Source organism: Lathyrus oleraceus, chromosome 2 (assembly GCF_024323335.1).
Source record: "Lathyrus oleraceus cultivar Zhongwan6 chromosome 2, CAAS_Psat_ZW6_1.0, whole genome shotgun sequence".
NCBI classification, from domain to species: domain Eukaryota; kingdom Viridiplantae; phylum Streptophyta; class Magnoliopsida; order Fabales; family Fabaceae; genus Lathyrus; species Lathyrus oleraceus.
In genome coordinates this window covers 308,404,520-308,420,160 of record NC_066580.1, presented here as the reverse complement: position 1 = coordinate 308,420,160, position 15,641 = coordinate 308,404,520, and positions in this window count along the sequence as shown.

Sequence of the window (15,641 nt, the reverse complement as noted above, 5' to 3'; positions counted from 1 at the left end):
AGATGTGTTTGCTTGGTCCTATCAAGACATGCCTGGTTTAGATTATGAGAATATGGAGCATAGACTTCCGTTGAAGCCAGAATGCCCGCCAGTCAAGCAGAAATTGAGGAGAACTCATCCAGATATGGCCGTGAAGATCAAAGAGGAAGTGCAAAAGCAGATTGATGCCGGTTTCCTTGTTACTACTGAGTATCTGCAGTGGGTGGCCAATATTGTGAATGTTCCTAAGAAGGACAGAAAAGTCCGTAAGTGTGTCGATTATAGAGATTTGAATAAAGCCAATCCGAAAGATGATTTTCCTCTGCCACACATTGATATGTTGGTAGACAATACAACTAAGTTCAATGTCTTTTTGTTTATGGATGGATTTTCTAGATGTAATCAGATCAAGATGGCACCCGAGGATATGGAGAAGACCATATTCATTACACCCTGGGGAACATTCTGTTATAGAGTGATGCCTTTCGGTTTAAATAATGCTGGTGCAACTTACCAGAGAGCAATGGTTACTCTTTTTCATGATATGATGCATAAAGAGATCTAAGTCTATGTTGATGATATGATTGCTAAATCTATTGATGAAGAGGAACATGTTGAGCATTTGTTGAAGTTGTCCCAGCGTTTGAGTAAGTACAAACTCCACTTGAATCCTAATAAGTGTACATTTGGTGTTCGTTCTGGTAAGTTGTTGGGCTTTATTGTCAGTGAGAAGGGTATTGAAGTTGATCCCGCCAAGGTCAAAGCAATACAAGAGATGTATGCACCCAAAATTGAGAATCAAGTCAGAGGCTTTCTCGGCCGCTTGAATTATATCTCCAGAGTCATTTCACCCATGAATGCCACATGTGCTCCTATATTCAAGCTTCTTCGGAAAGATTAGTCTTGTGATTGTACCAAAGATTTCCAGAAAGCTTTTGACAGTATCAAAGAGTATCTGCTTGAACCTCCGATTTTGTCTCTGCCTGTTGAAGGACGACCGATAATCATGTATTTGACTGTGCTTGATGAGAGTATGGGTTGTATTCTAGGTTAGCAAGATGAAACTAGAAAGAAAGAATTTGCTATTTACTACCTCAGTAAGAAATTCACCGATTGTGAGACTCGGTGTTCTATGCTTGAGAAGACTTGTTGCGCATTGGCTTGGGCTGCTAAGCGTCTGCGTCAATATATGTTGAATCATACCACTTGGTTGATATCCAGAATGGATCCAATCAAGTATATTTTTGAGAAGCTTGCTTTAACTGGGAGGATTGCCCGTTGGTAGATGTTGTTATCATAGTATGATATTGAATACCAATCTCAAAAAACAATCAAAGGTAGTGTCTTGGCTGACTATTTGGCTCACCAACCGATTGAAGATTACCAGTTAGTGCAGTTTGAGTTTTGTGACGAAGAGATTTTGTAATTGAAAATGAATGATTATGATGAACCATTGCTTGCAGAAGGGCCAGAACCTGGTTCCCGTTGGGGCATGGTGTTTGATGGGGCTGTTAATCAGTATGGTAATGGCATTGGGGCAGTGATTATTACTCCTCAAGGCACGCATTTTCCATTGATAGCTAGATTGACTTTCAAGTGTACGAATAATATGACTGAGTATGCAGCTTGCATTATGCGTCTTGAAGAGGCCATTGATCTCAGAATCAAGTATTTGGACGTCTATGGAGATTCAACTTTGGTTGTGAATTAGATCAAAGGTGAATGGGAGACGAACCAACCCGGTTTGATACCATATAGAGATCATGCGAGGAGAATTTCAACTTTCTTTGCAAAGGTTGAGTTTCATTATATCCCTCGAGATGAAAACCAGATGGCAGATGCTCTTGCAACTTTAGCTTCGACGATTGTAGTGAAGTATTGGAATGAAGTTCCCAATCTGACTGTGATGCGTCTTGATAGGCCAACTCATATGTTTGCTGTTGAAGAGGTCAAAGATGAGAAGTCGTGGTATTTTGATATCAAGTGTTTCCTCCAAAGTCAAATTTACCCGCCTGGGGCATCTTTGAAAGATAAGAAGACTTTGAGAAGATTAGCCGGAAATTTCTACCTGAATGGTGATGTGCTTTACAAGAGAAACTTCAATATGGTTCTGCTCAGATGCGTGGAGAGACCCGAAGAAGACCTGTTGATGACTGAAGTCCATGAAGGTTCCTTTCGTACTCATTCCAATGGACATGTTATGGCAAAGAAGACGTTGCGAGCAAGTTACTATTGGATGACAATGGAATCTGACTGTTGTAAGTTTGTGAAGAAATGCCATAAGTGTCAAATTTATGCAGATAAGATTCATGTTCCTCTAACACTATTGAACGTCATTTCCTCCCCATGGCCCTTCTCCATGTGGGGAATTGATATGATTGGCATGATTGAGCCCAAAGCTTCAAACGAACATCGTTTCATTTTGGTGGTAATTGACTACTTCACAAAGTGGGTCGAAGCGGCATCGTATGCGAATGTAACCAAGCAAGTTGTTGTGAGGTTTATCAATAATCAAATTGTATACCGATATGGTGTGCCAAGTAAGATCATTACTGGTAATGGATCGAACTTGAATAACAATATGGTGGAAGCTATTTGCAAAGACTTCAAGATTGCACATCATAATTCTTCTCCCTACATACCTAAGATGAATGGGGATGTTGAAGCTGCAAATAAGAACATCAAGAGGATCATCTAGAAAATGGTTGGGACATATAAGGATTGGCATGAGATGCTCCCATTTGCTTTGCACGAGTATCGTACATCCATCCGCACTTCAACAGGGGCAACCCCTTTCTCACTTGTTTATGGCATGGAAGTTGTTCTCCCCGTAGAGGTTGAGATCCCATCACTGTTTTTGCTGATGGAAGCCAAGTTGACCAAGGATGAATGGTGTCAGACTAGGTATGATCGGCTGAATTTGATTGAAGAGAAGAGGTTGACTTCCATGTGTCATGGTCAGTTGTACCAACAGAGAATGAAGAAAGCATTTGATAAGAAGGTCAGACCTCGTGTATTCAGATAAGGTGACCTTGTGCTCAAGAAGATTTATCTTTCAAGCCAAACTCTAGGGGCAAGTGGACTCCTAATTATGAAGGTCCATATGTTGTTAAGAGAGCCTTTTCAGGTGGCTCTTTGATTCTTACAACTATGGATGGTGAAGATTTCACACGTCCTGTGAATGCAGATGCAGTCAAGAAATGCTTCGCCTAAAAAGAAAAAAACAATTCGCTAAGTTGAAAACCTGAAAGGGCGACTTAGGAAAAAATGAGTGTCTCGGTGGATTGAACCTGAAAGGGAAATCCAGGCAAAAGTTAGAGACATAAAACAGAAAAAGAATTATCCCGATAAATTGAGTACCCCACCTTGGGGAAATTTATGCAAAAATTAGGGATTATGACAAGTAACTGCATCCTGCTGATCTTCAGTTTTGAAGACATTCTTGAGCAAGTCGGTCAATTCTGATTCATCATCTCCCATCGTCACCAAGAGCATAGTGGACATCAAAAGTTAGTAGAAGGATTAGTGATCATTGTAGTCAATGTAGCCCTTTCCCATGTAAATTACCACTTTTCAACTTTTGTAAAGATCTATGGAGTCTTGTCATTTACAGACTACCATTCTATTAAATAAAGTTGAGCTTTTATCCAATTGTTTCTACTCTTATTTATTATTCAGCCAAATAGATTTAAATTTTATTATGATCATTTTTGAAGATAAATTTTAAAACAAAATCATGTTTTCTTAAAAGTAGTTATTTTAAAAGCAATTGATTTCATTTAAAAGAATATCAACAGTGGTTTGAAAAGAGGTAAGCCCTAAGTGTGGAGCATTATTGGTTCTCCCCAAGTAGTCGGTGTGACCCTTGTCTTTCATCCCCGGCAGCATGTCAGCATCCGATGTTTGTTGGTTTTCCTAGTCGAGTTTGTTGGCCTCCATTGAGTAATAGGCGCGCTATTTCAGCTGTTTGTTTGGTTTGGGCAGAATTTTGGCTTCTACGTAAATCACCATCAGATTCGTTCCCAGTCAGAATTTTTCTCTGACTCTGAGCAGCTATTTGTGTTTCCCTTTGCAGGGTTGTCTCCCATTTGATATGATGTTGACCTAAAATTCCCCGCAGGCTTCATAACAGTTTCCTCAACAGATCCTTGTGCTTTCCCCAGCCAGGATTGAGTCTTCGAGATGTGTGATCTCTTCTCCAGCAGTTGTTTCCCTCTTGTGTGGATTGGCCAAGAATTGTATCGATGATTCAAATCAGCGACAGATGTATATTTTGCGATCGTTTTGTCAGCATAATCATCACATATACATATACATATACATATACATTTAGAAATTTCATTATTGCATCATTACATTTTGTGATTCATTGTTACTTTAACTCTCTGCTATGGCGGTACTTTATCCCCATGCAGGTTTGGTGTGTCTGTCCTCCTTCAATTGTAGAGTGTCAGCCCCTTAAGCAGAAAGACTTTAACCTTTCTCTTATTCCCCATTGAGTTATTTCCTCGTGGATGATTATTATTTCAGTTTCCTCCCCAGTTGATTGTCTGGATGGAACCACTCCCCTTGAGTTTTTTCCTCATTGGGTTGAGTCTTGATTGACCGTTTCTTTCTAGATCTTACCTAGATAGATGCCCTTGGTCCTCTAAGAGTTTATTACCCAGTAACTGGTGATATTCTTCTTAGTTTGCAGTTTGTTACTTCAGTCCGATACCCGACAGGAGTAACCCCTATTTTCTCCCCAGCGGATTCGTTTTCACGTTTCGTTTGAGTCTAACCTTGATATGTTCACCCTAACCAGTGACGGATATTCTCTTTTCTGGTATTCTACCCAGTAAAAAGGTAGTTTTAATCCCTGTTCTCTTTCCCCATAGAGTTAATCCTTGATATGTTCATCCTAACCGATGACGGGTTTCCTTCTATTTGCAGTCTTCTTCCTAATAACTGGTAGTTGTAAATCCTGCTTTTCTCCCCTTTGTAGAGTTTATCCTTGATATGTTCATCTTAATTGATGACGGATATTCTCTTCGTGGTTGTTATATCCAGTAACTGATAGATATAATTCCTATTCTTCCCCTTTGGAGTCTATCCTTGATATGTTCATCCTAACGGTGACGGCTATTCTCTTTCTGGTATTCTATCCAACATTCGATAGATGTAATTCCTACTTTTTCAGGTAGTATATCCTTGATATGTTCATCCTAACCGGTGACGGATATCCTCCTTGATTTCCCCAAGCAAGTATATCCTTGATATGTTCATCTTAACCGATGACATATTTTCTTTCCTTTGAGTCTATCCTTGATATGTTCACTTTAACCAGTGACAGATATTCTCTCTCTTTGGTCTTCTGCCCAGTAGTTGGTAGATGTAAATCCTATTTTTGGTTTTTCCCAACAGTTTATTCTTACCCAGTAATCGGTAATGAATACGCCTCCTGGTTGCCTTCAGCGAGTCATCCTTGATATGTTTACCCTAACTGGTAACGGATGTCCTCTCTGTCAAATCTTGTTATCTACTTACCCAGTAACCGGTAGTGGATAGTATACTTATGTTACTCCTGTGTTGAAGATCATTTCTTCCCCCAGTTGAGTGTGAGTGCATATTTCCTTAGTGAAATCGCCATTTTCCTGCTTGGCTCGAGTATTTCAGCTTTGTTCTGATCTACTCGCTTCCCCCGTAGATGTTCTTCTTTCCCAGGCCGAGTCTTTCCATTGATTTATTTTCATGGAATCCCTCTAGTCCCCCAGCAGTTTTAAGTCATAGCCTGGCCTACGCATAACCTTTTTATCCCCCCCCCCCCAAAGTCTCTGTATCCCTAGTGAGTTTTTCTTACGGAATGCATTACGCTCCGAAGGACTCTCAGTCTCTCCGGATTCTTTTCCTTTGTAGCAACATTTCCCCACATAGATTTATTTTAACATTTCATAAGATATGCATCATGAGGTCTCTTAAGGACCAAAATTTGTTTCTATATTTTGTTATTTAAGCCCATTCTACTGAATCGATGTGAAGATTTTAACCTTCATCTCCTCAGTTAGAACGTCCTTAAATAGGGGCAGTTGTAAGACCCCAATTTTGACCCTAAGATCCCTCATGCTATCTCATAATATGCATTGGCATTGGGATCACATCTTGGCATCATCCTTACCCCTCATTCATTGGGTTTGCATTGGGAGAGATCATCAAGCACCATTTGATTATATCATAATTTGTATTTTATCATCTTTACTAACCAAAATACCAAAAATATGTCTTTGTATGCACTAACTCTTTTTGTAGGTAGGGCATGTGCTCACCTTTGATTCATCAAGCTCACATCTAGGGTTTAAGACCCTCATTGCAAGAAGCTCAATAAAGAAGTGTTTTACTATGGCTCTAGACATCATATATGGATCCCCATGATCTTCACGTGTTAGTTTGATCAAGAAATCATCAAGAGTTTGGAGTTTGTTTGCCTTGGAAGCCCAAATTCATCTGGGTATCTTGTGTAACTTCTTCAACAACTGATCAAATAATTCAAGGGATACTTCAAATTTCACTATATTATGCATATATTATCTTCCATGGATTCCAAAAGTCAATAGAATTGCAAGTTAGCAAGTTGGTTGATGGTGGTTGACCAGAGGAGTTCATCAGATCAAAATTGGGTTCCCTAGACCCTATCTCCTACAATGTTTGTCATATGAAAATAATTCCAAGAGCAACTTTACTCTAAATTACATTCCAAATAACTTTCATTTTGAGTTCTAGAGCTACTTTTGCTTCGAAAGTCATTTATTATGGTGAAAGATTATAGGTCATTTTGTCTAAACCCTAATTTAGGAGATCAACTTCCCAAGGTCATAACTTGCTCAATTTTTATGAGATGAAATATTTCCAAGTTGAAAAATCAAATTCAAGATGTCTACTTAAACTTTTATGTTTGGAGGAAGAGCTAATTTAACTTTTATGTACATATGATATGAGGATACATTATAGGTCATTTTGAACCAATGCCATTGAACAAGTGATTTTCCTCAACTTCAAAAATGCATAACTATTTCATATTAAATCTAAATGAGGTCAAATTTGTGACCATTTTTAAGGACTTTTAGAGAGATGCAACTTTGATGAAGGGACGTTTCTCATTTGAAGCTCACATAAAATGTTAGCCAAGGTGGAATAAGTGAACATATGGCTTGACACTTAGAATTTATTTTGACATGTTTGATTTTCCCAACTTCCACCTCAACATTCATCATGATCCAAGCTTCAAATGAAAAAGTGTCCAACATGAAAGTTGTTCCTCTTGATCTAACCTTTACAAAAACTCCAATTTCATCCATTTTGGACAAGATTTGAATGGGCTGAACATGGCTTGAACATTGGATCATCATTTGGCAAGATTGGACTTGAAACTTCCATATACCTTTGCCTTGCATTCCAACATGATCTCAGTATTGCTTGTATTCAATAATGGATCAGAAGAACTGATTTCATGGGCCTGTACACGCCCATGCACCCATGAAAATACACATTGCTATTTTTGGATTCCATTTCAAGTGGGCAAATATCAAACCATTTGGCTATAAATAGAGGCTCTATGCATCAGAATTGAGGACCCTGTGCGCCAACTTTGCTTCCAAACCTTCAAACCCTTTCATTGCAGAGGATAATCTTGATAATTTCCATTGGAAATTGAGTTTGAATCTCACTGTTTTGAGATTCAAATCTCCAAGGATCTTGAACCTTTTGATCGTTCAATTCTACTCCTCCAAGTGTCCTAAGCAAGATCAAGCACAAGCAAAAGCAAGATCAATCGAATTCAAACCTGCATTGAAGGTATTTTCCAGAAATTTTCATCTCTTCGATTCTCACTAAATTCTCCATAATTTCTTGGATCCTTGGGTGTCTGAAGTCCTGCCAATGTAGGCAACAAGATTGAGTTGCTTTGAGGTCAAATTGAAGCAACTCAGATCATGCACCTCAAATTCCAACTCCTTGTATCTCTCAATATACTTGGAGTTAGGATAAATTAAGGCCAGATTCGAGCTTAGTGGCATTTTTACTTTAAATTCATGTCCTTATTTTTAATTTTGGTGATGGTTGTGACTGAACCAGTCCGGTGAAGCTCACCGGAGAAGGAAACCGGAGCTTTGACTCCGGTGGTGAATTGGCAGTTATCAGAGCCACATGATCCATTTGAATTGATCTAATCTTGTGCGTTGGTTTGGATTACCACTTGTGTTACGCGTTGACTCATGACTATGGTGGAAAGCGCACTAGCAGCCACTTGATCTGCCACCTCAATTAATGAGACAGATCAAGTGGTCCACGTTTTTTTCTATTTTCTGATTTTTCCTTTTATTTGGTTTATTTTCATTAATTCAGATTAATTTTAATATTGATCCAAAAAATATGAGAGTTTCACTAAATTTTTTAAAATAAATCCCTCTTTCATTTTCTGGATTAAAATCATTTTTTGGATCATTATTAATATTTTTCACGATTTAATTGATTTTGTGAATATTTTTAATTGTTTAAAAATACTTTTAAGTTTCCAAAAATTATGAAATTTTTTCTCCAAGGTCCTTTGACCTTGTTTGACCTATGATAAATCTCATGGCCATTTCTTTGATATTTTGATGAGGTTTTAGCAATTTGACAAACCATAATTTAATTTAATGCATTATTTAATTGATTTTAATTGTTTAATTGTAAAATAAATTATGTTGAGCATCTGATATTGACTTGTTGAGTTTGACTTATGTTGTTGGGCCTTGGTCAAGATTGATTTGACTTTGTTGAGTTAAAATCATTGAATTTAGGGGATTGATAAAATGTACATTTCATCTCCCAAAATGAATGAATGATTTTAATTTGATAAAAGTCCTCATTTGACCAATTTGAGTTGATTCCATTTCCCTCCCTCTTCATCTTGATCCCATTCTCTCTTCATTCATGTCATGGACCCATGATATCTCTATATCCTAAGGCTAGTTGATTGCAAAATCAACATAAGTGTGGATGAGATTAGGTCCACCCTTTTGCATATTCTTTTTAAGTGTCGTATGTTTTAGGAGCACGGTTCATAATACCATGTCTCTAACATGCATTAACACTAAATTTTCTATTGCTCGACCTTAAATAGTTGTGACTTCTACATAAGTCCAATTACGATTGCTTAACATAACGCTAAATTTGTGACACAAAAGGAATAGAATTCTAGTAAGTGAGATTGTAAGTCTCCCCTCTTTCATGGTATTGTGTGGAAACTTGGCCTTTTTTCCTTCCTTTAGAAGATGTCTTGGTTCAAGGATCCATGCTTGTGACAAGTGGGTTGAGTGTTTTCAAAAGAATGAATTAAAAAAAACAAAAGCAAAAGCAATAGTAACTTCTAATCAACTAACAACTAACATTTAATTTCAAGCCATTTACTTTCATGCACTTTAATTTTGAGCCTTTATTCATTTGCCATTATGCATACCATTTAACTTGTTTACTTTAATCTCATTTTCACTTTGCTCATTTGAGCCATATCTTCTGATTATATTGTGTTTGTTTATACTTGTTTGTGTTTGGGGTCTTTTGACCTTAATGTACATAATAACAACAAAAACCCTAAAAGACATTTTGTGTGGACTGTTGGTTTGCTCTGAGACTTTGGACTTAGAATTAGGCAACATTCCCTATGCAAAAGAACTTGGCCAATGCCAACTTTCATGGAACCAAGTGCTTGTGATTTGAACTTCATCTGAAGCAAGTATTGTGATCCCATTTGAGTTCATCTACTACACGGTCTTGTGGAGCTGTTACTCTGAACCTGTGCCTAGTGCCTATCTTTGAGTTCATCTGATGCATGGGAAATTATGAAGAAGATCATGAAGTTGCTAAGCTTGGATGTGGCTATCTTTATTTGATGCTTTGCTCTTCATCTTGCTACTTGTGTATTGATATTGCTTGACTCTAAAGTCCAAGGGAAATTTGGGTTTCTATATGACATTCTTGTCTATTGGATTGCAGCCGATTGGTCAGATCTTTTCAACTCTTAACTTTTAAATTTGTGCTTAGGATTAGTCTCTTCATCTCCTCCCACATTTCTTTAATTTCAAATCTCTCCCTTCTTTTAAAAATCTTCTTTGCTTGTGTTTATTTTCTAAACTTAGACCATTTTGTAAATTAGAAACTTTGGCCTTATGTCATTGCATTTTTTAATCATTTTCTTAATCAAACTTGTAAATGAACTTAACTATACTTGACATAAAATTTCAAAAGACAAAAAGAACTAACACTCATTCAAACCTTTTTAGGCCTTTTATACCTTTGTTAAATTTTAATTTTTGTTAAAAGCAATCCACTCATTTTGAAATTGTTACCACGAACTACGAGGTTTTAATCCCTCATTTTATTTTGGTACATAGGCACAAGTCCAAAGGTCTTGTCAAACAAAAAAATATAATTAATGAATTCTTTTCTCATCCCTCCACTCTATTTATTACAAACATCTTTTGTACAAAAATACATATGCACACAAAAAAGGGCTCCAAAGGAGTACCTAGGACACTTTGGGTGCCTAACACCTTTCCTCTGTGTAACCAACCCCCTTACCTGTAATCTCTGGCATTTTATTAGTTTTGATTTGAAATCTTCTTATCTTTGGGTTTTGTTCGTACTTTTCCCTTTTCCCTTGGAAACAATAAAAACGTGGTGGCGACTCTAGTTTAATTAATATCTAGCTTATTCATAGCATGATGGTCATGAATTTACCGCTACGGGGTGAAAGGTCGGTAATCGCCGCCACGTCGAAGAGAGTGGGCATCTACATCCCACATGGCAGCTGGAAGGTGTTGGTCAAACCTTCCCAGAAGTAAAGGGACGCCAGCAACATGCAAGGGTTAACACGACGGGCGTACCTCGAGACCTGAATGAGGTCGAAAATCCCAGCACTCCTCCACTGGTCTTGTCGCTTGCTCTAGACCTTATTAAGCCACACCAAATACTCCTTGTTTCCAGGAGTGGGCGTGGAGGGAAAAACTCTAGCTTTTGCCTCCATGAACCTGACATCAAGTGCGACAGATCTGTCGAAAGCAGGAGGCATAGCGGGTTTATACCCAGGAAAGAAGGGTGTGACCTTTGTTGGGGAAAATTTGGTATCAACAAGGGGACCGTGGAAAGCCAATAGTTTTTTGTCCACTCCAAACGGGATCGCCAACTGGTTTTGCCAGTTCTTGAGAATGGCTTCATCAGACGATGAAGGTTGAGGAATGCTTTTCATCCCTTCTTTAGTAGTAAGCTTGAAGGCGATGGGGTTGTGACCAGTACCGTAAGAGACAGTTTCTTTCGCGAGAGATAAGGAAGCCATTGGGGAAATGAAGCAAAGGTTTGAGGGTTTTGGAAATGCTACGTGAGAAAGCCCAATGCAGAAGTATGCCTAAGGTTTAAACAAGAGGATACACACGTATGGAAGTAGAAGAATGTGTAAATAAGGAGAAGACACTATTTATAAGACAGTGAGGTGAACAGTCGAGCAGTAGATGTTTGAAAAGTGGCTAGCTAGGAAGTAATCAGAAAAGTTAGTGGGTTTCGGTTGAGATCCCACGACCCAGGGACGGCTGCTAATAATGGTTGAGTTTCTTGGAAATCGCGCGTCCGAAAAAAATCATCATCGCGTATGAAGTCATGAGTAATGACAAGACAGCTAGCTAAAATATGGAACATCAAAAGGCAAGCTTCTCGATCGATTTGCTCATGTCGAAGCCAGCCTTTCCAGGGGGAAATTTGTTAGCTGACAAATTTCGGCTAAGGGAAAAGCTAGTTTCTACCAGGGGTTCTGTCGGAAGCTCCTCGACAGAAGGGTGAACGAGTCTGTCGGTCGGCACATGCAAGCTTCGGTCGAAGTCGAAAGGTTTTGAGCGGAGAATGAGAACATGGGCACGCAAAAAGGTCGTGGGTAGTTATGCGTCAAGATGGTGGAAGTGGACCGACACGTGGCACTACGAGAAGGCTTTGTAACCTCCCAACGGTTATTTTCAACTAGAATTTAAGCCAATGTTAGGTGAAATTCTAGGGGGTGACAATTTGAACATTGGCAGTAGGGGTAAAATTTGAAGTATCAAAGCGTTTACGAGAAACAAGTTACTCTCCTCACAAACAATGTATTTTGCCTCCATTTTATAATTATAAGTCATTTAATCTTTGCAAAGTTTATCTTTTGTCTTGTCTCGCTTTATCGTTTATCCTCTTTGTTTCAGTACTTTATCGTTTCTACTTTTCATTTTACCTTTATTACTTCCCTGACTCGTCAAGAGTCTCGTTTGCACTCTTTCAACCAGTCAGAAACATTGTTTACCAAATAGCCATACACCCAAAACACTAAGTCCGGGACTCCTTAGCCGGTCCTGTTAGATGCCCAAAAGTGCTTATTTGAGCTATCATATGTGGGCATCTTTCACTCTTTTGCCTTGCTCAAATTGCCAAAATCACATTTATTTTACATGGAATGCGTACATTGATAAACAAGCTTGGTGCCTTTGATGTGTTTGTTATTGTGCAGGAAAGGCATGAATTAATTGATAATAAAGACACAAGAGAATTGGCAAAGGAACCAAAGCAAAGGAGCATTTCATCTGCCAGCTCGCTAGGCGAGGATGTGGCGAAGCAAAACCTTCGCTAGGCGAGCTCCTGGCGAAAGGCTCCAGTAAATTGGTTAATTAATTCGCTAGGCGAACTGAAGGCGAAGTGGCAGCGAATTCAGTCTGTTTTGGTGAAATGAGCAGCCAGCACTAGCTCGCTAGGCGAGGCTCTAGCGAGTCCCCAGCGAGCATTCCAGTAGCAAAACCTCTCAACCTCGCTGGGGCGAAGGTTGAAGCGAGTTCTTCGCTAGGCGAAGGTCTGTTCGCTAGGCGAACATGACAGTTCCACAGGCCCAGTTTTCTCTGGGCGCAGGGGCATTTTGTGCCCATTTTTGGCCTTCGCTAGGCGAGCCATTCTGCTCGCCTAGCGAACGTGACAGTTCTGCACTTGTCTATAAGTAGCAGGTGCCACTTTTTGTGCCCATACCACTTTTTACCAACTTTTCCATTTTTTGTACTTTCTCTTAGATATTTTACAGCATTGTTTGGAGGGAGATTTTATGCCCTAATTTCATTTTCTCTTCATCTAGCAACCATCTTCCACAAAAAGAAGGTAGATTCCCATCCAACCTCGATCATTCGACTTGGATGTTGATCAACCCTCTTTTCTTACTTGCCGACCAAGCTACCATGAAAATGAGTAGCTAAGTCTCCATTTGTCAAGGTTAGATGTAGGTGATTTCCAAGCTTTGTGTGTAAATGTAAGGATCCTCATTTGTAAACTCTTTAACGGTAAATATATGATGAAAACTTTGTTTCTATTTAAAACTCTTTGTGTTGGTATTTGATCGAGAGATGTTTACCGATTCTTGACCTAGGTTTTCATCCAAACTTGTTTGTTAGCTAGAGATAGTAACGAATCATTTTGTTCACCATAAGGTTGAACCAAAATGTTGTCTTTTTGATAGATTGTGTTCGAGAGAAACAATGGATCAAAATGACAAAACTCACAATGGGTGTTCGAGAGAAACGCATTGAGAGGACTTTGTGAAATTATTTATCATCTAAAGGAGTTTATAATATTGTTGAACGTGCAAAAACATGCAAAGCAAATGTAATCATTGAAACCTAACTCTGACAATATTTCTCATATTAATCAAAACGTAACTTTTACCGCAATTAATTACTTTGTATGCAAGATAACTTGATTAAAACCCAAAACCCTAGTGTTACTTTAAGTTAAGATTAATTCAACCATTGAACGGCAGCGATATCTTACAATCTCTGTGGATACGATAACAAAACCCGACACTTAAAAACTGTCTCAACAAAATGGCGCCGTTGCCGGGGATTGTAAATTGATATTGCGAGCATCGCATTGGTTGTTTAAGTTTTAGCTTGTGAATTTTTGACTTGTGCTTGTAATTTGTTTGGTTTAGTGTGCAGCTTATGTTTTATGCGAGGGAAAATCCCTGTGGACGAACTTCTTTTTGATCCTGAGATCGAGAGAACCGCAAGGAGGCTCAATAGCAAAACAAGACGTAGGAGGCAACAGGCTAGGCAGCGCCAAGAGCAAGGAGAAAGTTCTTCAACCACCAATCCACACACATTCGTACCAAACATGGAGCCACAACCACCACCACCGATTTCTACTCCATGTATCAACAGTCCAAGGAACACCGCTCAGTTTGCCAACCAAACTGGAAGGCAAGCTGAGATGAAGACGGGAACTCTGAATTTATTGTATGGGAGTCCATTCACCGGAATGGACCATGAAGACCCATTTGCTTTTCTCACAAAATTCTATGAGATAGCATTGGCTGCCGGAGTGGATCAGGCTCAGGAGCTTCCGTTGTTCAGACGTTTATTTCCTCACGCTTTGCTCGGTAAAGCAAAGGATTGGTATCTCGATCAAACACCTGCCGTAATGACAGATTGGAATGTGTTAGAGGAGAAATTCATTGAAAGATTTTTCTCTCATAACCGATTCATGGAATCAAAGACGGCCATCTCGGTGTTTTCTCAAGGAACCAGTGAATCGTTGAATGAAGCGTGGGAGAGATTCAAGTCCATGCTAAGGAAATGTAAAGGGCATGGATTTGATGAATTAACTCAAATCCATATCTTCCGAAATGGACTTCAACCAAACTGTAAGACGTTGTTGGATGCCACCTCGGGTGGCTCGTTGATGTCAAAGAGTGCCGAAGAAGCCACCAACATTATCAACCGTATGGCTTTGAATGATCTTCAAAGTCAAAGTCGTGGAAGTTCTTTGAAGAAGGCGGGAGTGCTTGAGTTAGGGACGAATGATGCCATACTTGCCCAAAACAAGCTCATCTCACAACAAGTGGAACTTTTAACGCAACAAATCAAAGAGTTAAGAGAACCGTCAAAAGTTAAACAAATAGCTTGTTGTGAACTTTGTAAAGGTGAACATGACACCGGATTTTGTCCACCTCCCGGCTTTGACGAAGTGAACTATATGGCCAATCAACGGGACTATCAACCAAGACAACAACAACCTTATCAACCGCACCCTCAACAACAACAACAACAACAACAATTCCAAGGGAACCAAGGGTTCCAACCTAGAAGCAACTATTATCATAACCAAGGTTATGGAGGTGGTTCTTCTAGCCGTCAAAATCCTCCCCAAAATCCGTATCAATCTCAACAACCCCCGGTAGTCAATTCTAAATTGGAAGAGACATTGACGCAATTCATGCAAATGTCAATGGCCAATCAAAAGAGTAATGACGCGGCCATAAAAAATCTTGAAACTCAAGTTGGGCAACTTGCCAAGCAACTAGCTGAACAACAAACCGGTCCTTCTTTCTCGGCCAATACGCAAACAAATCCAAAGGAGCATTGTAAGGCGATTGTGACGAGAAGTGGAAGGGAGTTGGGTAGTGAAAACGAAAAAAGAATGGCGAGTGAAAAAGAGAGAAAGAGAAGGAGATTGAGGAGGAAATAGTGGAAGAAAATGTTGATGGTGAAGTAGGAGTGTGGAGTGATGAGGAAGTAGTTGAAAAGAATAAAAATAATGGTGAAGTTGAAAATGAAAAAAATGTGGAGATTGAGGAGAATAAAAATGATGAGGTAATA